This window comes from Ovis canadensis, chromosome 3 (genome assembly GCF_042477335.2).
Source record: "Ovis canadensis isolate MfBH-ARS-UI-01 breed Bighorn chromosome 3, ARS-UI_OviCan_v2, whole genome shotgun sequence".
Classification (NCBI taxonomy): Eukaryota; Metazoa; Chordata; class Mammalia; order Artiodactyla; family Bovidae; genus Ovis; species Ovis canadensis.
Window position 1 is genome coordinate 134,181,973 of NC_091247.1, and position 24,388 is coordinate 134,206,360.

Consider the following 24,388-nt stretch of genomic DNA (forward strand, 5'->3'; position numbering starts at 1 on the left):
TCTTATGCTCGCATTATCATAATGCCACAAAGGCCAATACAAATAAGTGCATAGACTCTCCATTCTCAGTTTCAAATATAGAAAGCTGTGTGAAATATGCTCCTGGAACTGGTCTTTCAACAGAGTTCCCCAACTCCAGGCTGGAAATTCACCCAGCAGAGAATTCTGATATAATACCCTTTCTTTGTCTCTTTCTTTCAATAGCTTATCAAGCAGAGGAACAGGAAATCAGAGTACAAAGTCATCTGGGACTGATCACACCAACTTTTAAGAAACTTGCATTTTAATCCTGTCCTCAAAAATTCATGGGATTTCTCTGTTGGTCCAGTGGTTAAGACTCTGAGCTTTCACTGTAAGGGTCGTGAGTTTTATCCCTGGTTGGGGAACTAAGATCCCACATGCCACATGGCCAAAAAAAAAAAAAATTCATGTTGGCCCTTATGGCAAATATCAACAGCCATAATAAAGACTAAATTCTCTATTTTTACTTTTTCTTCAACACATTATATTTGTAATATCATACTATAATAATATAATTTAAGACTTTAAGAAATACACTTAATACAAATTATATATGACAAAGTTCAGGGTCTAATCTTTTAATTTTTGAGAAAGAGAAATGAGATATAACAGAGAAGAAGTCACTTTCCCCAGCAAGTCTGTGATAGACACAGCTCTATTAACGATTTCATTTAAGGAGACTTCCCCAGGAATCCAGTGGTTACAACTCCACCTCCCAAGGCAAGCAATGTGGGTTTGATTCTCCCACCAAGGGGTGCAGCCAAAAATTAAAAAAAAAAATTCATTAAAGCTTCAAGACAAGGTATAATGGACTCCTTCTGCTTTCGCTCTTCTAAATCCACTCACCGTTCTCTTCGTTCCCGTTTTCCCTAGGGGAACACCCCAGACACTCTCCTTAAAAAAATTAAAAAAGACACATGTTTACTTTTGCAGTCCCTGCCATTCCAGTGGGACAAGTAAAACAAGTATAAAACAATCAGCACACAGCATTTACTCTGATCACAAAAACTGATTCAGAAATCAGCAATGCGCCAATCAGAGCAAGAGGCAGTATAAGATTTTTGCTGGTGATGCTGACACAAAGTCCTTTACTCTTCCCATAGAGTTGAAGTACAAGGATGTACGAACAGGAGACACAACTCTCTTGCCACTATAAAAGACCAATCTATGTAAGAATGAAACCAGCAACTAGAGCATAGAAAAAGAATATGTTTTCCCAATCTCTTTATCAAGGCATGCCTGAACTCTTGAGTTTTCAGATACCATGAGTCAATAAATTGCTTTTCTAACTTAGAATTCATCTTTGAACCTTGCATTCTTCCTCCCGAAACACCCTTCCTCCAAATAACCACACAGGTAAGGCTTCCTTCAGATCTTTACTTAAATGTCACCAAGACAATGAAATATTTCTTGTTGATCATATTTAAAACTGCAACCCTCCTCTTCAACATGTTCATTCTCCTTCCTTCCCCGCCCCTCACCACCCATGTAGCACTTAACAGCATCTAAAAAATTATAGATTTTATTTATTTACTTCACTGTGTGTTTTGCCACTAAAATGCTAGCTCAGCAAAGGCACAGATCATCACTGTGTTCAATACCAGGCTCTGGAAGAACCCCTGGTACAGAGAGGCATTAAAAAAAAATTGATTGAATTAATTCACCATATTTAACAGTTCAGTCAGTTCAGTTCAGTCACTCAGTCGTGTCTGATTCTTTGTGACTCCGTGGACTACAGCACACCAGGCCTCTCTGTCCATCACCAACTCCTGCAGTTCACTCAAACTCATGTCCATCACGTCGGTGATGCCATCCAACCATCTCATCCTCTGTCAATCCCTTCTCCTCCTACCTTCAATCTTTCCCCAAGTCAGGGTCTTTTCCAATGAGTCAGTTCTTTGCCTCAGGTGGCCAAAGCATTTGAGTTTCAGCTTTAGCATCATTCCTTCCAATGAATATTAAGGGCTGATTTCTTTTAGGATTGACTGGTTTGATCACCCTGCAGTCCAAGGGACTCTCAAGAGTCTTCTCTAACACCACAGTTCAAAAGCATCAACTCTTCGGCGCTCAGCTTTCTTCACAGTCCAATTCTCACATCCATACATGACTAATGGAAAAACCAAAGCTTTGAATAGATGGACTTTGTTGGTAATGTCTCTGCTTTTTAATATACTGTCTAGGTTGGTCATAACTTTTCTTCCAAGGAGAAAATGTTTTTAATTTCATAGCTGCAGTCACCATCTGCATTGATTTTGGAGCCCCCCCAAAATAAAGTCTCTCACTGTGTCTTTTGTTTCCCCATCTTTTTGCCATGAAGTGATGGGACCGGATGCCATGATCTTCGTTTCCTGAATGTTGAGCTTTAAGCCAGCTTTGTTACTCTGCTCTTTCACTTTCATCAGGAGGCTCTTTTAGTTCCTCTTCACTTTCTGCCATAAGGGTGGTGTCATCTGCATATCTGAGGTTATTGATATTTCTCCCGGCCATCTTGATTCCAGCTTGTGCTTCCAGCCCAGCATTTCTCATGATGTACCTTGCATATAAGTTAAATAAGCAGAGTGACAATATACAGCCTTGATGTACTCCTCTTCCTATTTGGAACCAGTCTGTTGTTCCATGTCCAGTTCTAACTGTTGCTTCTTGACCTGCATACAGACTTCTCAGGAGACAGGTCAGGTGGTCTGGTATTCCCATCTCTTTCAGAAATTTCCACAGTTTGTTGTGATCCACACAGTCAAAGGCTTTGGCATAGTCAATAAAGCAGAAACAGATGTTTTTTTGGAATGCTCTTGCTTTTTTGGTGATCCAACGGATGATGGCAATTTGATCTCTGGTTCCTCTGCACTTTCTGAAACCAGCTTGAACATTAGGAAGTTCACAGTTCACGTATTGCTGAAGCTTGACTTGGAGAATTTTGAGCATTACTTTGCTAGTGTGTGAGATGAGTGCAATTGTGTGATAGTTTGAGTATTCTTTGGCATTGCCTTTCCTTGGGATTGGAATGAAAACTGACCTTTTCCAGTCCTGTGGCCATGACTGAGTTCCCCAGATTTGCTGGCAAACTGAGTGCAGCACTTTTACAGCATCATCTTTTAGGATTTGAAACAGCTCAATTCCAACACTTCCACTAGTTTTGTTTGTAAGGCCCACTTGATTTCATATTTCAGGATGTCTGGTTAGGTGAGTGATCACACCATCATGATTATCTGGGTCATGAAGATCTTCTTTGTATAGTTATTCTGTGTATTCTTGCCACTTCTTAATATCTTCTGCTTCTGAAAGGTCCATACCATTTCTGTCCTTTATTGGGCTCATCTTTGCATGAAGTGTTCCCTTGGTATCTCTAATTTTCTTGAAGAGTTCTCTAGTCTTTCCCATTCTATTGTTTTCCTCTATTTCTTTGCATTGATCACTGAGGAAGGCTTTCTTATCTCTCCTTGTTATTCTTTGGAACTCTGCATTCAAATGGGTATATCTTTGCTTTTATCCTTTGCCTTTAGCTTCTCTTCTTTTCTCAACTATTTGTAAGCCCTTGTCAGACAACTATTTTGCCTTTTTGCATTTTTCTTGGGGATGGTCTTGATCATTGCCTCCTGTAAATGTCATGAACCTCCATCCATAGTTCTTCAGGCACTCTGTCTCTCAGATCTAATCCCTTGAATCTATTTCTCACTTCCACTGTATAATCATAAGGGATTTGATTTAGGTCATACCTGAATGGTCTAATGGTTTTCCCTAGTTTCTTCAATTTAAGTCTGAATTTGGCAATAAGGAGTTCATGATCCAAGCCACAGTCAGCTCCCGGTCTTTTTTTAATGAGTGTATAGAGTCTCTCCATCTTTGGCTGCAAAGAATATAATCAACCTGATTTTGGTACTGACCATCTGGTGATGTCCATGTGTAGAGTCTTCTCTTGTGTTGTTGAAAGAGGGTGTTTGCTATGACCAGTGCACTCTCTTGGCAAAACTCTGTTAGCCTTTGACCTGCTTCATTCTGTACTCCAAGGCCAAATTTGCCTGTTACTCCAGGTGTTTCTTGACTTCCTATTTTTGCATTCCAGTCCCCTATAATGAAGAGGACATTTTTGTGTGTGTTAGTTCTAGAAAGTCTTGTAGGTCTTCAGAGAACCATTCAACTTCAGCTTCTTCAGCATTACTGGTTGGGGCATAAACTTAGATTACCATGACATTGAATGGTTTGCCTTGGAAATGAACAGAGATCATTCTGTTTTTGTGATTGCATCCAAGAACTGCATTTTGGACTCTTTTGTTGACCATGATGGCTACTCCATTTCTTCTAAGGGATTCTTGCCCACAGTAGTAGATACAATGGTCATCTAAGTTAAATTCACCCATTCCAGTCCATTTTAGTTCGCTGATTCCTAAAATGTCAGTGTTCACTCTTGCCATCTCCTGTTTGACCACCTCTAATTTGCCTTGATTCATGGACCTAACATCCCCGGTTCCTATGCAGTATTGCTCTTTACAGCACTGGACTTCACTTCCATCACCCATCACACCCACAGCTGGGTGTTGTTTTTCTTTGGCTCCATCTCTTCATTCTTTCTGGAGTTATTCCTCCACTCTTCTTCAGCAGCATATTGGGCACCTACTGACCTGGGGAGTTCATCTTTCAGCATCCTATCTTTTTGCCTTTTCATACTATTCACAGGGTTCTCAAGGGAAGAATACTGAAGTGGTTTGCCATTCCCTTCTCCAGGGGACCACGTTTTGTCAGAACTCTCCATCATGACCCATCCGTCTTGGGTGGCCCTACACAGCATGATCATAGTTTCACTGAGTCAGACAAGGCTGTGGTCCATGTGATCAGATTGGTTGGTTTTCCGTGACTGTGGTTTTCATTCTGTCTGCCCTCTGATGGAGAAGGATAAGAGGCTTATGGAAGCTTCCTGATGGGAGATATTAACATATTGCCCATGAATAATTTTCATTTTAAGCATTTTCCTGGTGGCCCAAATGGGGATGGAAAAGGACCACCATGGCAAACCTGGAGGTGACAAAAGTCTCAGAACCTGACAATGATCTCATTGTTCTTCTTTCTGACCTGTAGAATCTGACCTCACCCCCACCCTCATTGAGCAGGTTACCTGAAATCCCAGTGATCTCAGCTTTTTCTTTTAGAGCACTGAAATCTGTCTTCTCCCTCTCCTGGCCCTTATCTTCCAGGAAAGCCCTCCCTTTATCAAGGAAACAATTAAGAAACACACGAGGTGCTATGATCAAAATTGAGGAATTTGCATCCCCAACACCCATGGAGATTGGAAAATACCTTTTCTGACTTTCAGAAAGATATCTCTAGGAATTTTTCTCACAAGAGCAAGAAAGATAAATGAGTACATTTTCTGTTATTAAAACCTACACACACACACACACACACACATACACACACACACACACCCTACCTTTCTAATGGTTAAGATAAGAAAAAGACAGAATGCCATACTGAGTGAAGAAAGTCAGAGAAGGAGAAATATCTTATTACATCCCTTATATGTGAAATCTGAAAAGAGATGATATAGATGAACTTAGAAAGAGAATGAACTATGGTTGCCAGGGGGAAGGAATAGTTAGGCAGTTTGGGATGGTCATGTACATGCTGTTATATTTTAAATGAATATAAGTAAGGACCTACTGTATAGCATATGGAACTCTTCTCATTGTTATGTGGCAGCCTGGATGGGAGAAGGGTTTGGGGGAGAATTGTTTTTCGTTCAGTCACTAAGTCATGTCAGACTCTTTGCAACCCTATGGACTACAGCACACCAGGCTTCCTTGTCCTTCACTATCTCCTGGAGTTTGCTCAGACTTATGTCCATTGAGTCAATGATGCCATCCAACCATCTTATCCTCTGTTGCCCTCTTCACCTCTTGTCCTCAATCTTTCCCAGCCTCAGAGTCTTTTCCAATGAGTTGGCTCTTCGCATCAGGTGGCCAAAGTATTGGAACTTCAGCTTCAGTATCAGTCCTTCCAATGAATATTCAGGGTTGATTTCCTTTAGGATTGACTGGTTTGATCTTACTGTCCATGGGACTCCAGTCTTCTCTAGCACCATAGTTCGAAAGCATCAATTCTTCAGCGCTCAGTCTTCTTTATGGTCCAACTCTCACATCCGTACGTGACTACTGGAAAAACCATAGCTCTGATTAGATGGATCTGTGTTGGCAAAGTGACATCTCTGTTTGTGGATACATGTATATGTATGGCTGAGTCCCTTCACTGTTCACCTGAAACTATCACAACATTGTTAACCGGCTATACCCCAATACAAAATTAAAAGTTCAAAAAGAAAAAAAATAGAATGCAACTTCGCAACACACCATTGCTATCTACCTCCATTGCAGCTGCAGGTTAGAGAATAACTTTTCCTGTCCCTTCCCATTTTCTTTACTGTGACTTCAAACTAATGCGTAGGCCCCAGGAAAGTCGCCAAACTCTCTGTGGCAATCCAAAACCAATGCTGTTACACAATTTTCTGAACATTTCTTGATGGCTTTTTAAAATACATCATCCTATAGTCCAAAATGACCTAGTTGGTGAAAGCAGACTGAAGGACAATTCATTTTGCTGTGAGTAGAATTAAGAGCAATAACCCTGCAGCGTGGGGTTTCCCTTGTGGCTCAGCTGGTAAAGAATCCATCTGCAATGCGGGAGACCTGGGTTTGATCCCTAGAGAAGAGAAAGGCTACCCACCTCAGTATTCTGGCCTAGAGAATTCAATGGACTGTGTATAGTTCGTGGGGTCACAAAGAGTCGGACATGACTGTGCAGCTTTCACTTTCATTTTGGTTAAACTCCAGGACCACCTTTCTTTTGTGAAAACAGACTTAAATAGACAAAGGCCAAATTTTCCCATGAATGTTTAGGTCCTCAGCTAGGGCGAAGTTGATAGCATAAACACAGATTGGTTAACCATCATTTCCTACCATTTCCTGATTATCATTACCCACTAGAATTTGTTAACAAGATTATCAAGTGAGGTATGCAAAAGAAGACCAAATAAAAATGTAAGAAGATATTCTTAACCCACCAGCACCAGGGCATAGGTTTCTACTCGCAGGAATGGATCCCCACTGAACTCATCACATATTCCATTCCACTCTAATCAATATCCTCACACATCTGTGAATTGACTCCTAAGATCGAGGTATAAGTGGAGGACACTGGATCAGACAGACTTCTGACCCTAACTTGATGTCATTAGAAGCATGACGTAATACTCAGAACATTTCAGATGGAACCAATATTTCAACATTTGCAAACCTTTATGGCACATTCCCTTGAACAAAACCTTGTGTTAGTGTTCTTCCTTAAACACAAACTTGATCACTCTTCTGTCTTCCTAGCAGGGTCTATGGTGGAGATAAGACAGATAACTATTCTCTAGAAACTACCACCTACTGGAGAAGAGGTAATGAGAGAGAAAGAGATGAACTCTGGGACTTCCCTGGCAGTCCAGCAGTTAAGACTCCTACCTTCCACTGCAGAGGGCGAGGGTTCCATCTCTGGTTGGGGAACTAAGATCCCACAAACTGTGCCATCAAAAAAAATTATTTTTTTTTTAGAAAGAGATGAGAGATGAATTCTAAATGAGGGCTCTCAGATTGTTTCTGAGATGGGTTAAGTAGCAGGCCAAGACTTGTATAGACAGTGTCAGATTCATTCACTAAGAATTTAGTGTGTACTCCTGTGCAAGGTATAAGGGGTGATTCAGTGGTGAGCAGAGTGGTCCAGATCTCTTCATCCAGAGTTTAAAGTAATGTGAGGGAGCCAGTTCTTAGTCAAATAATCCCATGAATGTGCGTATAATAGTGCGTACTTTTTAATACTAGAGCTATGATCTGACCTAGACCTATTTCATCTGACTTAGATTAAGAACGGGAATCAGGGAAGGCTCTCTGAGAAGGGATCATGGAAGGCTGTCCTGTGAAGTGATTTTGGAGTGAGATCTGGGGAATGAATGACAGTTAAACAACCAAGTGAAACTGGCAGACCAGCCAGGGAGGGCACAGCTGGCCAAGTCTACAGTGGGAGAGGCCTTGGAGGCAATTAGCTGAAAAGAGCTCACAGAGATGGAACAAAGATCAGCAGTAGAGATGGTCGGGTTTGTCCACGGAAAGGCAGTACACTGTTGTTATTTAGCCACTAAGTTGTGTCCGAGTCTTTGGCAGTCTCATGCACTGTAGCCTGCCAGGCTCCTCTGTCCATGGGATTTCCCAGCTAAGAATACTGGACTGGTTTGCAATTTTCTACTCGAGGGGATCTTCCTGGCCCAGGGATCAAACCTCTTTTTCCTGCATGGTAGATGGATTCTTTACCACTGAGCCGCCAGGGAAGCCCCAACAGTACCCTACCCAGGCTAGAGAGAAATGTGCATGGCAGGAGACAGAGTAAAACTGGAAACAATAATTGGGGTCCTTCACATTGTCGAAGAATATGCAAAGCGGGTTGGAGGGTTTGAACTGCATTCTAGAGGCAACAAGAAATCACAGGCATAGAGGGATGGGTTCATACTTGTTTAAGGGTGGTTGTTCTAGAAGCAATATTTAAGCGGATTTTGGTGAAATGAGAGGGAGGAGAGAAGGAAGGGATAATGATTAGAGGGAAATATGAGCAGGCAAGAGAAACAAAGCAATGTCTTGAACTAGGGCAGTGGGCCTCATAAGAACGGAACAGGTGTAGAGATACTGTAATGTAGAATTGACATCTTCTGTGGATGTGAACGCAGGTGGGGAAGAGAGGGGGATCACAACAACTGAAAAGGATGAGCTTCAACTCTGCGAGGAGGGCACATCAGAATTTGGGAATAAGAAGAGTCAAAGGCTTGGGGGTGTCAGATTCATTTCAGATATGCCATCATGACATCTGGGGCAGACAAATAGCTAAATGTGATAAGCTGGCTCTTTTCAAAAGTTGTATTTGGAAATAAAAGAACACAGGTCAGTCAACCAACAATATTTTCTGGGTACCTACTATATACCAGGGAGTGTATTTCATACACTGAATAGAACTAAGAATTAGAACTAATTTCTGCCTTCATGGAATACGACTTGTATATGAAAGAGGTTTTGCAAAAAAACAAACAGAAAAAAAAAACCCCACAGAAACCCAAAGGTCACATGATGAACCCCCTAATAAACCATAAACAAGCGATATATAAGTGAAACGACAGTTCAAAGAATTGTCCGTTATCTAGTATCACATCTGTAAGGTAGAGCACTGTGAAGGTTAAGGCTCTCCTCTTAGGAGAGACATTAGAATGCAAATTCAAGTCACCAGCTCTCATCAAAGGGGAGGTAGACTTCAAAAGCTACTTGTGAATTTCATCCAAGAATTTAGAGGACACAGCAAAGGACAGGATAAATAATCGATTCTTCTTCTTTGGAAAGGAGAAAGAAGAGAGGGAAATCCCACTCCACTAGCAAGGACACTTACACATTTTAGCCCTTCATCAACATTCAGGACGTCCTGAATTTCAGAGAAAAAAATAAACCTTTGCCACTTTTACTTCCAAGCAGATGCCAAAATTATATCATATTGAAGATCCTAGGGCTCTCAGGCCTTATCATTTTTGGAAATAAACAGATACTGGACAAAATATAATATAGTACCAAAAATTATCTTCAAATGAAATGAACAACAAAGGATCATTAAAGGCTCAAAATGTGAAAACAAGCCTGGGGAACTATACTCAATACTTTGTAATAACCTATAAGGGAAAAGAATCAAAAAAGAATAGCTGTATATGGATAACTAAATCACTTCACTGTGCATTTGAAATTAACACACTGTAAATCAACTATACTCCAATAAATACATAATATATATAGAAAAGAAAACAAGTCTGAAATTAAAATAGAATAAATATATTTGATTAATTTAAGAGCTAAAAACCAAACATATACACACACACATTTCTATCTACATATATATATCTCTATGAAGTGAAGTGAAGTGAAGTCGCTCAGTCGTGTCCGACTCTTTGTGACCTCATGGACTGCAGCCTCCCAGGCTCCTCCGTCCATGGGATTTTCCAGGCAAGAGTACTAGAGTGGGTTGCCATTTCCTTCTCCAGATCTTCCTGACTCGGGGATTGAACCCAGGTCTCCTGCATTGCAGGTGGACACTTTACCCTCTAAGCCACCAGGGAAGCCCATATATCTCTGTATGCAGATGTAAAGATATATAAAGATTAGATATATCTCTGTAGATGTAAAGATATATAAAGATTAGACGTGTCTGCTCAGTTCTGTCTGACTCTTTGCAACCCCATAGATTGTGCCCTGCTCTGTCTGTGGAATTTTCCAGGCAAGAATACTGGAGTGGGTTGTCATTTGCTGCTCCAGAGGATCTTCCTGACCCAAGGGTCAAACCTGAGTCTCCTGCATTGGTAAGGGGCTTCTTTACCATTACGCCACTTGGGAAGCCCAAAGATTAAATAGATCTAAATACCTATAAAATTAATCCAAGTAGGAGATTAAAGCTAAAATATCTGTATCGTGCAGCTTGTCAAGGGATTTCCTCGTGGCTCCGAGGTGAAGAATCCACCTGCCAAGCAGAAGATGCAGGTTCAACCTCTGGGTCGGGAAGAGCCCCTGGAGAAGGAAACAACACACTCCAGGAGGAGGAGCCTGGTGGGCCCCAGTCCATAGGGTCACCAAAGAGTTGGATGCGACTTATTGCCTAAACAACAACATGCAGCTTGTCGAGTTATTAAAAATCTGGCTTATTGAGAACCTTCCCTGGTGGTCCAGTGGTTAAGAATTCACCTCGCAATGCAGGAGACACAGGTTCAATTCCTGGTGAGGGAACTAAGATCTCCCATGTTACAGAGCAACTAAGCCCACACTCCACAACTGCTGACCCCACATGGCACACCTAAAGAGTCAGTGCTCCACACGGAAAGATCCCGCATGATATGCAAAGGTCCCAAGTGCTGCAGCCAAGACCCGACAGGGCCAGATAACAGACACATCTAAGGAGTCAATGCTCCACAGGGAAAGATCCCGCATGATATGTGAAGATCCCAAGTGCTGTAACCAAGATCTGACAGAGCCAGATAACCAACACACCTAAAGAGTCAGTGCACCACAGGGAAGGATCCCGCACGCTACGCAAAGGTCCCAAGTGCTGTAACCAAGACCTGACAGAGCCAGATAAATACATTAAAAAAAAAAAAAAAAAAAAAACGGTCTATTTAATTAACTGATGCTAAAGTTCCTTAGAACAATTAAAGTGAGACAGCAGTTAAGAACATGTTGAAAACTAATTCTATTAGAGGTGCAGAGGAAGCTTACTCACTAGTTCTTAACAGTACTTTAAATCTACAATAATTAAACAGTGCAGATTAGGCAAGCAGACTGATGAAATTAAAGAGTTCAGATCTAGACCCAGGTATGGGAATTCAGTGAATGCAAAAATTTCATTTCAAAGCAGTTCTAAAGACTGATCAGTGCCTACATAAATGGTATCAGAAAAGTAAGAAATTCATTTAGAAAAATAAAGGATGATCTCCACAAAAAGGAGCATCTTAACACCATTGATATGACCACAAGAGCCTTTTCACTCTGGTTTTATCAATAGAAATAACTTTTTTTAAAAAATAATGATTTTAGGGCTTCCCTGGTGGCTCAGTGGTGAAGAATTCGCCTGCCAGTGAAAGGGACACAGGTGTGACCCTGGTGTGTGAAGATCCCACATGTTACAGAGCAACTAAGCCTGTGCACCACAACTGTTGAGCTCTAGAGCACCACAACTGTGCTCTCGAGCCTGGAACTGTTGAGCCCATGAGCCTCAACCACTGAAGGCTGCGTGCCCTAGAGCCCATGCTCCACGGCAAGAGAAGGCACCACAATGTGAAGCCTGCAGACTGCAGTGAAGACTAGCCCCTGCTCACCACAAATAGAGAAAAGCCTTCAATGCACCAAGGCCCAGCAAAGCCAAAAATAAATATACAAATAAACAAAATTATGTTTTTATTAAATAATGATTTTACCAACATTGAATGAATTTCCCTTGGAAAATTTCCTGGAATCAAATAATTTTAATTTTCCTTGATGAATTTGCTATACAACATACTTAAAACATTTCTCTAATTATCATTTCCATTTTTCTTATCAAAAATGATTTTCATTGAGACCGAAAATTTATGTCATGTGAATCTTATAAATGGCTTACACAACGTGCAACCCCGTAGACGGCAGCCCACCAGTCTCCCCCATCCCTGCGATTCTCCAGGCAAGAACACTGGAGTGGGTTGCCATTTCCTTCTCCAGTGCATGAAAGTGAAAAGTGAAAGTGAAGTCGCTCAGTCATGTCCGACTCTTTGAGACCCCATGGACTGCAGCCTACCAGGCTCCTCTGTCCATGGGGATTTTCCAGGCAAGAGTACTGGAGTGGGGTGCCATTGCCTTCGTTATCTTTACCAGATCTTACTAATTAAAACTTCTGCCACTCTTAGCTTTTCTCTATGACTGCTATTTCTATCAAGTCCAATTTTCCCCAAGTCAAATAACTGCAGATATAAATTTGTCAAGAAGATTTATTCTTCTGGAAGCAACTAGCTAGTACCTGATTTTACCATGTGCTCTTGTAACTGTCAGCTTTAATTTGTGTTGATTACAAAATGGTGGGATCGAAACATCCTACATCAGATTCCTACTTCACAATTTATACACTTATTAAACAAATTCCAGATGGGTCAGAAATTGTACAATAGCACAAATAACAAAGGAAAATATAACTGACTATATATACATAATATAACCTTGGAGTGAAGAGAGTTTTCTATACATAACTCAAAAATCTGAAGCCATAAAGGAAGTCTGATTCCCTTTCCCTTCCCAGATGAGCTATAACACTAGCAGTTTTCAAATGTTCCATGGAGGGTGATTGAGGGGTCTAAGAGTTGGGGTGGGAGGGTGGGAGGGAGGGACTGATTAATAACAGATGTAGGTGGGGACAACAGACATTCAAAGGCTCTGTGCAAAATATATGTAGGATTGGAGTTTTAAAATGATTTTCAAATATTGTTTACCATTCCAAATGCAATACTTTATCACAACTGAAAGTTAAAATAATTCAACAAGTTTAGCATAAACTAAAAGTACCCATCCCCCGTAAACCTATGTACAGAGATACTTGCTGCTGCTAAGTCACTTCAGTCGTGTCTGACTCTGTGTGACCCCATAGACAGCAGCCCACCAGGCTCCTCCGTCCCTGGGATTCTCCAGGCAAGAACACTGGAGTGGGTTACCATTTCCTTCTCTAATGCATGAACGAGAAAGTGAAGCCACTCAGTCGTGTCCGACCCTCAGCGACCCATGGACTGCAGCCTTCCAGGCTCCTCTGTCCATAGGATTTTCCAGGTAAGAGTACTGGAGTGGGGTGCCATTGCCTTCTCAGACAGAGATACTTGCTGTTGCTAATTCTATGAGAATCATTACAAGTCTCTTTTTCCAGCTTTTTACTTATTGTCCTTGGAAACTAGAAGTCCACGTTTGTTTGGTTTATAACGCAAATACGACAGTCTCAAATATTCTGTCTCTCTCACACATAATTTTTTTATGAAATCATAATATACAAAGTTGATCCATTTAGTTTTATGGGTTTAAATACTATTCGTACACATCTGAGCACACTTCAAGAAGAGGTGGAAGGAAGAAATTGAGACACTCATCAGTAAGTGGCAATTGTTACCAAATAGTATTTTTAAAACCTTTTCCCTTTTTTTCCTTTTAAAACCTTTTTTTCTCCTGTTTTATATAAAAGAAATACATGTTCCCCTTTAAGAAACACAGAAAAACACAAGAAAGAAATAGTTATCCATAATCTACCATATAGAGCCAACTGCTATATCTTTTCATGAAGAAAGATTCTATGTATTATACATAGAACAGCTGTGGCCCACAATCTTGCAAAGCCAGGGTTCAAGAAGAAGGTCCCAGCGTTGTAAGATAAAGTGGAGTAGGTAGGAAGTTACAGACCGCATGCCCAGAACCCTCTGACAAACAGGATGAGGAGGAAACAAAAACATGGTCAGTGACTTTTTTTGAAGAAGACACTTTTGAAACTAAGACAGGCAGAGCTCCGAGCAGAAACAGACATTAGTGATGGGATGGGCAGATCCATTTCTGTTGGCTCAGATAAGCTTCCAGCCTTGAGCTGCGAACCCAAGGTTGTAGATTGGCAGGAGGCGTCTGCAAAGCGTAAATGCCACAAGAAGAAGCTTTATCGTCAGATTCCCCCCACACCAACTTTCCCCCACAGATTTCCACTTCAGCTGAACAGACACCCTGGGGACATTTCAGACCTGAAGTATTTGTTTAAAGGCCACACAGTTTGACAGCAGAGAAACAAGAGTACAGAAAGGAAGCTTTAGCAAGAGCTTCAAAAACTGGTTCCATTTGAAGCTAGAAAGGAAGGAAAGTGTCTCAATTGGTGATACTAACAACCTTTGCAGATAAAGGTGATGCAAACACTGGGATTCTGGAGAACTTTTCACCCAGCTAAACTTACTCTCAGACTTCAGAAAGGATCGGAAAGGTGTATTAAGCACCCCCTCTGTGGCTCTGCAGAAAGCTTAAGGCAGGAATCCAGTTTTCTCTGTGAAGGATCAGATAGTAAAGATGTTAGGCTTGGCGGCCCATTCTAGTGTCTCTGAAGCAACTGCTCAGCCTTGCAGCTGTGGTGAAAAGCGGCCACAGCTCATACATACAGTGAGTGAGAGGTGTGGCAGGGTGCCAATCAAACTTTACTTCTCGACATGAACATTTGAATTTCATAGAATGATCTTGTGCCATCAAATATTATTCCTCTGACTTTTCCCAATCTTTTAAAAATATAAAAACTCTTTCTAGCTCTCTGAGCTGTACAAAAACAGGTGGCCAGCTGGAGCTGGTTCCACGACTGGCCTGTCATTTCCTGACCTTTGGTCTAAAAGGAGAGTTTCTGCCCTGAGTTTATGTTCTAACAACATAGATAAGAGCACAGACTGGAGAATCAGGAGCCATTTGAAATAGGGTTTCTGTTTAGCTGGGGGAAGTCTGGGTGGTAGAAGAAATTTTGGTGGCCAGCAAATGAGTGGAGGCGGGGGGCGGGGGGGGGGGCGTTGTGGGACCAAGGGTACAGGAGGATTTCCCAACGGGGCTGCTACCCACCCGAGGTGTACCTCTGTGGAGCTGGCCTGTAGCATCAGGGGAGAGAGGGGTGAGCAAATGCCTCCCTGTCCAATTATGCATGCTCTACTTTCCCAGTGAATCAGGCCAGTGAAAAGATTAGCGGCAGCAAAGTCAAATTTAATTCAAAAGACTTTTTTTTTTTTGCATAAAGATGAGGCCCAACTTTGTAGAGAAACAAAAGCTAACATTCTCAGGTCACCTCCACTTTGGTCCAACTTTGTTTACCTGTGTGCACCAGACTCTTATGCAAATTCCAGCAGCTGCTTCAAAATCAGCCTGAACTTGGCCTTGATGGATTTATTTCTCATTTGCTGCCGGCACAGACCACATCTATTGAAGGGAGAAAAATACCAGCCACTCCACAGCCGCTCGCCCAGGAGTCCCGGGCCTGCCTGGCAATGAGCCTCTTTACTCCTTGTCCAGCCCCGGTCTGCCGTTACCTTGCCATTGAATAGTCTGGAGGAAGAGTTCAATGCAGGGTTTGCACTTTCCCAGCCATTAGCCAGCTGCCAACGCATTTCATTATCTTAAGAGTGTTTTGTACATCAAAGCGTGTCCCAAACAGTGTGATCAAGTGGAAGTAACAGTGCCTGGTCAACATTATAACTTGCAGCATTTTTTTTTTCATGGATATAATGCCATCTGGCACCCAGGAACAGCCAAGGCCAGTGGTGAAAAAAACCCGGCCGCCCTGTTTTGCCTCTTGGTTTAACAGTTAATCCTAACAAAGGCCAAGGCCTTAGAGTAACTGCCCTGTTGCTATCTTGCATATTTATTGTCTTACACAGGGCAAGCCGCCCTGAACCTGTAAAATCCAGGAGATCTGGGGAAAGAACGTTGTCTTTTTGTTTAGCAAACACACACACACGTACACACAAGGAGGAGACCAGGATTTAGAGATGCTCTCCTTTCCAAGCTACAAGACTGTCTGGGAAAACAAAGTACCTGGTCTTGAAACCCCCTATTAATAGTTAAGAATTTAATATCTTCTGCACCTGCCCTGCTTTTGATAATTTTGAAAAATCCCTCCCACCTTGGATTTGATATTATAAACCACCCACCCTCTCCCATATCAGAGATTCCTAAACTGATTTCCAGTAACAAGCTTCTCCATGAGACTTCCATTGCTCTCTTAAAATTAAAAAGATAAAGAATTTTCTGAAGTCACAACTTGCAAAGGTTCTGAATAAAACTCATCTGTAGCACGCACAAAATCCCGCCACCTCAGAAGTGGATTTTCAATTGACAAATTAGGAAAGAAAAGCCCAGGAATAGCTCAGTGCTTTCATTTTGACATCAATCTTCAAAACATAAAAGAAGAAGACACACACACACACACAAAAAAGAACAAGACACAAAGTGGACAATCTCCTTCTCTGCTGAAATGAGGACAAATGATTGAGTTTATGGTTTTGTGTCCCCCCAACCCCCACCGGAAAATCTCAGATGCAGTGGCCTCAATGCACTGTGACTGTTTATAAACTCTTCAATGCTTTTTCCACTCATTACACAAAACCCTCCCTTCTTCCACCCTTACAAATATCCCCCATCCCTGCTTCCATCTCTGCAGGAGGGAAAGCCTGAAATTTCAAGTAGGAGTTTTCCTTCTTTGGGTTAAGTTCACATCAAGGGATGGTTTTGCAGTCCGCATAAGCAATTATGCAAGCTTTCCCAAAGCATGGAAACTTTCTAGGGCAATTGTTGCCTATACATAGAATTCATGTGTGCATGACTGCGCGTGCATGCTGTCGCTTCAGTCGTGTCCGGCTCTTGTGCAACCCCATGGACTGTAGCCCACCGGGCTCCTCTGTCCATAGGATTCTCCAGGCAAGAACACTGGAGTGGGTTGCCATTTCCTTCTCCAGGGGATCTTCCCGACTCAGGTATCGAACCTGCATCTCCTGCGTCTCCTGTATTATAGGTGGATTCTTTACTCACTGAGCCACCCAGGGAAACCCCAGAATCCAGACGATTTTAAAAAGGAGATATCACCCAATAACCAACCTGTGGTTTGAAATTTTCTCAGAAAATCCAATGTGATCTACCTTCTCCCACTGTGTCTTCTTTCACTGTCATAAACTGTAGAATTACAGCACACGTAAGTGACCAGGTTGCTACTTTAGGCTGCTATGGAGACAACCCAGAGAAATGAAGCCAGTATTAAGAACTACTTTTTTCCAAAAAAAAAAGAAAGAAAAAACTAAACTTTCCTGACCTTTGATATCTTCAATACAATGACTGTTTTCCTCACTTCTTTTCTTACCCTAAGAATCTGTGGGAAAGAAAGAAAATGAGCCAGAAAGGAGAGTAATTGAAATCTTTGCCAAAATAAGAGGGGAAAAAAAAAACAAAACAGTACACTAGGGATGTCTCTGGTGGTCCGGTGGTTAAGAATTCACCTTGCAATGCAAGGGACAAGGGTTTGATCCCTGGTCTGAGAATTAAGATCCCACCTGCTGTGGGGCAACTAAGCCTGTGTGACCCAATTACTGGACCCACGTTCTAAAGCCCGCGCTCCACAGCAAGAGAGAGAGTAGCCGCTGCTCAGCGCAACTAGAGAAAAGCCCAACATGGCCAAAAACAAACAAATAAAAGCGTGAAGAAGAGATTCCTGCTTTCAAGGAACTCAAAACCTAACAGTGGAGACAGGCATACACAAACGGGGATTTGCAACAGAGGGTGGCAGGTACTGAGACAGAGGGGTGGTACAGCGGTGGCGAAACGGAAAGGTCTTCATGGTTCTAGCTTGACACTAATGTTAAAATAGTGACCCATTGTTTTGTTGAAGTCAAATAACCTCAGATTATCCTCGAAAGAGAATCTATTACTTGTGACCAGTCTTAAATTCCACTTTAGATGAAAATCTATCTGTTTTGTGTTTCCTCTGATTATTCTCAGTTTGTTGGTGCATAATTTTAAAGAAGTGGAGCTCTGTGGTTTCCCCATTTAGATTGTTCTAAAGTGACATGCACTGCAGGATTTGGCTGACATGCCAAGCAGCTGAAATTTGGGAAGGACTGGGCAAAAAGAGACGGGTGAAGATGAGAAAAGTACACATCATTTTGTTCCTCTCGTTTTGTAAAACTCTTAAACCCACAGTTGTTAGGGATTAAAAAGAACTTTACGTGAATCTCTGCTTATGCAAGGTTGTTTTTTTTCTTCTCTTAAAAATTTTTAATCTAAGTCCAAAATTTAAATTTCTAAATGGACAATTCCATCATAATTTCTCTGCAGAATTAATTACAATCTTAAGGGGCTGTCCATTAATGTCTTCCTAAAAGTACTTTGAGAACCTCAAAAGTCCATTTCTAATTTTTCCCATAACCAGGTAAAAGTTCTGTGTGGAAAGTTAGTGACTGTCTTGAGTTGGCACTTAAGACCCTGATTTTGTGCAAATGCAGTGAGTGGGGAGGAGAATATTGCATTATAGCACTTACTTTGAGTCTAGCTTGATAGGCAAGTATAGAAGACAAACTCTCCATCAGCTTTAAACCCCATGTGTCTTCCAGAATCTCTAATTCAGCACCTAGCTATCTCAACCTAGGCAAAATCAGCAAGACAGAACAATACTCTTATATGATAGCATTGCCTTTTTGTTTTCTCTCTCTCTCTAAATGACTTTTAAAAAGAAAAACAAAACTTAGGGATAATAACTTCACAAAGATCTTCCTTTTCCCCATTTCTCTCTTCTCTCTCCTTGTCTTTGCCTCTTTCCCTCTCCCTCTCCTTCTGTGTTTTTGTCTCTCTTCCTCTCTTTAGCCTATGGCACAAAACTAGAGAAAAGATGTGTATAAGGAAAATAAGAGGCAGGTGAGGTCTATACCGTGCATATAAAGAAAATAACATAACCTACCATTACTGCTGGTTTAGTGTTTTCACTGGCTTATAAAGTGTTTTCGGATATACATAACAATAGCATCTGTCTCAAAGTGAGGACTAAATATGCTAATAGAATTAAAAGATTCTGCAGTGATTCCTGATGCACAAAATGCTGCCAATCAATGTTAGATGGCACTATTATTCCTCATGCTATTATTTTCATCACTGTTATTACAGTCATAGCTTGTATGACATATTCATCGGGCTTGGGTTCAGAGATTTTTTTAAGAAAATTATCATTCATTGTCTCTTTAAATATTGTTTTTCCCTTATTGTCTCTCTCTTCTCCTTTTGGGAATCTTAACAAATAGGTTAAAACTTTTCCCTAGTTCCCCTATGCTTCTTACATTGTTGTCTCTGTGTGTTAACCTTTTCATACTTCATTCTGTATATTTTTTCACGTTTATCTTCAGCTCACTAATTCTCTCTTCTGTTTGTCTAGCTTCATGTTAAACCTATTCATTGAAGACTTGATTTCCATTTTTCCTGTTCTGGAATTTCCATTGTGTATTTTTTATAATTTACCGTTATCTGTTGAAATTACCAATCTCATGTTTTATTGTATCAGATATATTCATTATATTTAATTTAAAATCCATTGCATGAAAACTCCAATTTTAAGATACCTGGTGGGCTCCTTACACCAACTGCTGTTTCTTTTGATTTTCCATTACACTCTCTTGATGCCTTGTATGTCTGGTTATTTTTGAATGAGTGTCAGATGTGTTGTATCTGAAAAAGAGTAAGAAGTAATTTCTATATAAAAGCTAGTAAGAGGTAATGTTGCCGACAAAGGTCCATCTAGTCAAAGCTATGGTTTTTCCAGTAGTCATGTATGGATGTGAGAGTTGGACTATAAAGAAAGCTGAGTGCCAAAGAATTGACTCTTAAACTGTGGTTTTGGAGAAGACTCTTGAGAGTCCCTTGGACTGAAAGTAGATCCAACTAAGCAATCCTAAAATAAATCAGTCCTGAATATTCACTGGAAAGACTGATGCTGAAGCTGAAACTCCAATACTTTGGCCACTTGATTCAAAGAGCTAACTCATTGGAAAAGACCCTGATGCTGGGAAAGATTGAAGGCAGGAGGAGAAGGGGACGACAGAGGATGAGATGGTTGGATGGTGTCACCAACTAGATGGACATGAGTTTGAGTAAGCTCCGGGAGTTGGTAATGGACAGGGAAGCCTGGCGTGCTGCAGTCCATGGGGTTGCAAACAGTTGGACACAACTGAGCGACTGAACTGAACTGAACATGAAATGTTACCTTCCTTCAGAGAAGACTTTATTTGTTTCTGACAGGTGGCTAGGGACACTGACAATCCTAAATAATGCTAATTCAATCATAATATAACAAAATCAGTCCCTTCTGGGGAAGATCTATTTAGGACCACCCTTATTCATGGAATGTAGCTCTTTAGTTTGGAGTCCCAACCTAAAACCTATGAGTTTAGGTTTCCCTCCTTGACAGCATTGAACTTCTTTTCCTCCCCTAGATCTTAAAGTTTAGTTCACTAGACTTTAAAGTTTCAGTTCACCTTATCAGCCTCCTGCTTAATTACCAATTTCTAAAAATTGGTAGATACCCCTAGGGTAAAGCAGTCCCAAATGCAAAGCTCAGTTGTCTGGAGTGTGCAGGTTCAGTTGCTCAGTCGTGGCCAACTGTTCGTGGCCCCATGGACTATAGCCCACCAGGCTCCTCTGTCCATGGGATTTTCCAGGCAAGAATACTGGAGTGGGTTGCCATTTCCTCCTCCATGGGCTCTTCTCAGTTCTCTGGGTTTCCTTTTTCTTTCTTTCTTTTTTTTCACCCCTTTTTTTCTTTGACTTCTTAGCTCACTGGTGATTTAAATGGTTTTTTCCTCTTAAAATTTTGTTCAGATTTTATAGTTTTCTTAGCTAGAGGGAAAGGATTGTTTGATAATATATTTCTTTTCACATATAAAAATTAAAACCTATATAGTCATATTTCTTGATTGGTTCATAGAAAGACCTACTCTACTTCAATTTACAGTTTAATTACATTTGTTACTGATTTTAGTATGAGCTGTGAGATAAGGATCTGGCTCTGTATTTTAACTATCATCTAATTATATATTGAATAATTCATAACTTTTGGATTTATATACACCACATATACATACATACTTAATGTGTTAATGTTCTAAGCCATCTTTACATTACTTTAGTCTTTCTCTGGATTTTTCTTTTGTGTCTAGCTATTTTCTTTATTTGCTTTTACACCAGCACACCATTGTTTTTAATTATTCTAGTTTTATACCATGTTTATGTATCTGGTGACAAAAGGCTTTCTTCTTCCACCCAGGCCCATTACATGTTTTGGTTTTGTTTTTAGAAATTTTCTGGATAGTATAACAATCCATTTTATCCGATGCACTTTTAAATCTCTTATCTCAGCTGCTCTCCCCGCCATCAAACACACACCCAAAAAAGAGTATTTTAAAGAGGACAGACAACTTTATAAAATTAAGTTTCTCAAGGTAGAAACAGCTTAAATCTAAAAGCTCATATGGTTTGATATAAATACTGCATATTTCTAAATAAATATATTCCAATATATTTTTATACTTTTATAAATGAAATACGTTCTTCAATTATATTTTCTAACTGGTTATTCTTTCTAATATGAAAACTATTATTTTTTTCCTTGTGAATGTTAATAATATTGCAACAACAATTTTGTTTATTATTTTTAATTATTTCTGGGATGTTTTTTCAGTTGACCTTTTGGCTTCTGAAGATATACAATGATTTTGCTATTTGTTAGTGAGAACTGTACTAACTTCTTTCTATACAATACTTACTTACTCTGTTCTCTTGAATAATGGCACATTAGTTTGGCTGGGAATTAGTCTCAAATTTCAATTTTAGGGTTGAGATTTTTTTCTGACCATGTCATGTGGCAGACAACCAGGGATCAAACCCGTGCCACCTGCAGTGGAAGCTCAGAGTCTTAACCATGGAACCACCAGGGAAGTCCCATAGGTTTGAAGCTTCCACTCCAGTACTCTTGCCTGGAGAATCCCATGGACGGAGGAGCCTGGTGGGCTACAGTCCATGGGGTAGCAAAGAGTCGGACATGACTGAGCGACTTAACTAACTAACTAACCACTTAACATAATACCAATCTCTTCACCAAAGTGATTGGTTCAAGGATGAGTAATACAGGCCCAGACTTAATCGGGCATGGCACACCATTGGTCATGGTGGGGTTTGTTTTGTTTTTTTTTTTTTAAAAAAGGGTTTGACACATGATTGAAGAGTTGTCAAGGTTTTCAGAAGAGTTTTCTCCTCTGAACTGTGAGGTATAAAGACATGGGGGACCTGGGACCTCTCTGGCCATTTTGCTCCCATGAAACAAACAGTTCAATACACAAAGGAACACAGAGCTGAGCTGAAAGAACTCAGAAATCAAGCAGCAAAACCGAAACAAGCCAGGCTTGAAATGAAACCTATCTTGCAACTATATAGGACCAAATATATCCTCCTCTATCTTTTGAAACCAGTGCACCTTATTTGCAACCCAAATTACCCTAACAGATATACCAGCCCTGTGTGGTATTCAAGAAACACACCTGAAACAGACTGATGAAAAAAGCTTGAAAACAAAAGCTCGTGGAAAATCATACCAGGCAAATGTACGCAAACAGCAAGCAGAAATGGCAGAATCAAGATCAGATAAGAAGAATTTAAGACCATTAAGCAGGAAAAAGAGGCATATTATGATGTCTACAAGTATAATGAATGAATTCCTGTACACCAAATACTACAGCAGCAAAATATATAAAGCAAAACTCTGACAAAATCAGGTTTAACCATCAGAGAAACCAAAGCCAGAGTGGGGAATTTTGCATGAGAATTTGATGAATCAAGCAAATAGAAATAAGCAAAGTGGACATCCCTGGTGGTCCAGGGGTTAAGAACCCACTTGCCAATGCAGGATATGTGGGTTTGATCCTTGGGCCAGGAGGATCCTGCATTCCATGTGGTAACCACGCCTGTGTGACACAGCTACTGAGCCCACATGTCCACAATGAGAAGCCTGCACACCACAACTGGAGAAGAAGCCCCCGCTGGCTGCAACTTAGAGAAAGTTGCATGCAGCAATGAAGACCCAGTGAAGCCAAAAAAAAAAAAAAAAAAAGCAAAGACATGGAGATAATAATAATACAAAAGAGAAAATGTAAAACAAAAATAACACTTTCCCTCTCTTCTTTACCAAAGAAGAAATTGGAAACTCATGAACAATTTACCATTAGAAAGTTCATTTTACTGCAGAATTTAACTGGCAAAATAACAAGTAAAAGTTCAGATAGTTCTCTTTACTAACCTCAGCTCTCACTATGCAATTTAGGAGCTGAATATATTCAGAAAACTTTAACAAATTCTTCAGTCTCTCAACTTTTAAGAACAGATTATTTGGCTTTCTCATCCAGACTTTAGAAACCAAATATGATCAGATATTGCTGTATTTTTCATGTCCTAGATGGAAAGATTTAATGTCATTAAAATGTTAATCCTTTCAAAGAGAATATAAAATTAATGCAACTATAATTTCAAAAGGTTTTCTTTAAACCTGGTGATAGACTTTATAAACATTTTATAATAGAAAAATGTTTAAGATAAAAATAGAAGAAATTCTGAATAAAGAAATTTTTGAATATGAATTTTGAAAATGCTGAGTTCTAGAAATAATTTACTAGAACTTAACTCTTAATCTATAAAGTATGAGGAGGTCTGGTCTACCACATCTTCATGAGTATAAAACAAAGAGCTATAAATAATAATACAGTGAATACCCACCCTCCCACTACCTTACCTGAAAGATAAGACGTGACCAGCGCCATCACCCTGTGTACAGTTCAGGTTCCATCTCCCAATCCCTCGAGGTAGTCACTCTTTCAAATTAAGAGTCATTATTTCCACCCATTGCTTTATATTTTCACAACATGCTATACATATAGAAGTATCTTCTTAAGCTTTAAAAACAGCTCATTCTAGATTTTCATCAGCCCTGTGTTGGGTCTCCACTTCTATGAGCTCCAAGTTAATTTATTTCATTGCCTTCTATTTTTCCACTGCCTTCTGTGTGGTTTTTCTCATGCCTACCCTCCATAACTCTGATCTTCTTTCAATGTTGATTCTGCTTCTAAAGCCGTTTTCATTTCAAAACCGATCGCCTTCTTCCCTTCAGTGTCCTTCTTCAGTATGCCAGCTCGCCTATCCATTCACCAGCACTCAAATTCCTCCGAGAAGATGGAGGAAATTTA

The 24,388-nt window shown here is 40.4% G+C and overlaps 1 long non-coding RNA gene across 1 annotated transcript; it reads right to left on the reverse strand.

Annotated features, from left to right (window-relative positions):
- Positions 1-571: 571 nt before the first annotated feature.
- On the reverse strand, positions 572-24,369 carry LOC138437248 (uncharacterized). The gene is made up of 3 exons (XR_011255841.1): positions 23,938-24,369; positions 5,674-6,164; positions 572-915 (listed from the first exon to the last, which is right to left on the reverse strand). It is a non-coding gene; the product is annotated as an uncharacterized lncRNA (long non-coding RNA).
- Positions 24,370-24,388: the final 19 nt, after the last annotated feature.